The sequence below is a fragment of the Octopus bimaculoides genome, chromosome 7 (genome assembly GCF_001194135.2).
Source record: "Octopus bimaculoides isolate UCB-OBI-ISO-001 chromosome 7, ASM119413v2, whole genome shotgun sequence".
In the NCBI taxonomy this organism is placed as follows: Eukaryota; Metazoa; Mollusca; class Cephalopoda; order Octopoda; family Octopodidae; genus Octopus; species Octopus bimaculoides.
In genome coordinates, this window is record NC_068987.1 from 45,518,438 (window position 1) to 45,519,362 (window position 925).

The window sequence follows — 925 nt, forward strand, 5'->3', positions numbered from 1 at the left end:
TAGCTGATCTTTACAACCATAAGATCCACGTTTACATCCCTTTTGCTCATTAGGGAATATGCTACTTTCTATTAAAAAAACTATAGGTGTACTCAGTTAGGACAGATGTTAGCATCTTATACATTGTTGTTAAGCAGGTTATGGGTCGATAATTTTTTGGTTCGTTTGTTTCCTCATTTTTTGGAAGCAGGAATGTTAAACCATTAACTAGCCAAGAGGGCATCATACTAGGATTTTGCAAAACATCGTTGTAAAGTTTTGTTAGCAGTTCATGGTTCTCTGGGAAGGCATTCAACCAGAAGTTAGGAATTTTATCCTTTCCTGGAGACTTCCATTTGCATGACCTCCTGAGAGCAGATCTTATATCTTCTACCTTGACCGCCTGCCACTTTTGCTCCTCTCCTCCTCCTTATTATTATTATTATTATTATTATTATTGTTGTTGTTGTTGTTGTTGTTGTTGTTGTTGTTGTTGTTTTTTCTCTTTATCACAGTTTTTGTTGGAGCTCCTGGAGCCTTGCATGCATAGCAGGCTACCTGTAGCCTATGGTAACATGCTATTTGTTCTTTTCAGCTATCTGCTGAGTTCACTCCTTATTCAGCATTCAACTACTATTTGGTTTTCACCCTCATCCCACCTTCTTCTCTGCCTCTGGCATTGTGCACAAGCAGTCTCTGGAAAATCCACATACCAAACGAACACTGCGTATCCAATATAGTACATAGAAGACTGTTCATCGCTATTTACCTATGCTGTTTACCTATATTTATCTTGACCATATTATACTGATGAGTAGAGGTTGTATAATATTACAATAACTACGAAATCATGATCTATAATTCAGTCTGTTTTTAAGGAGCTACCTTTGAAAGTTGCATTTCCTTACGTTTTATTGTATAGTAATGCCCTTATATAAATAAATAT

At 36.4% G+C, this 925-nt stretch overlaps 1 protein-coding gene across 1 annotated transcript in view; it reads right to left on the reverse strand.

Annotated features, from left to right (window-relative positions):
- LOC106873179 (CD151 antigen) overlaps positions 1–925 on the reverse strand; it is a 52,860-nt gene that overhangs the window by 8,890 nt on the left and 43,045 nt on the right. The gene's annotated exons all lie outside the window — the stretch shown is intronic.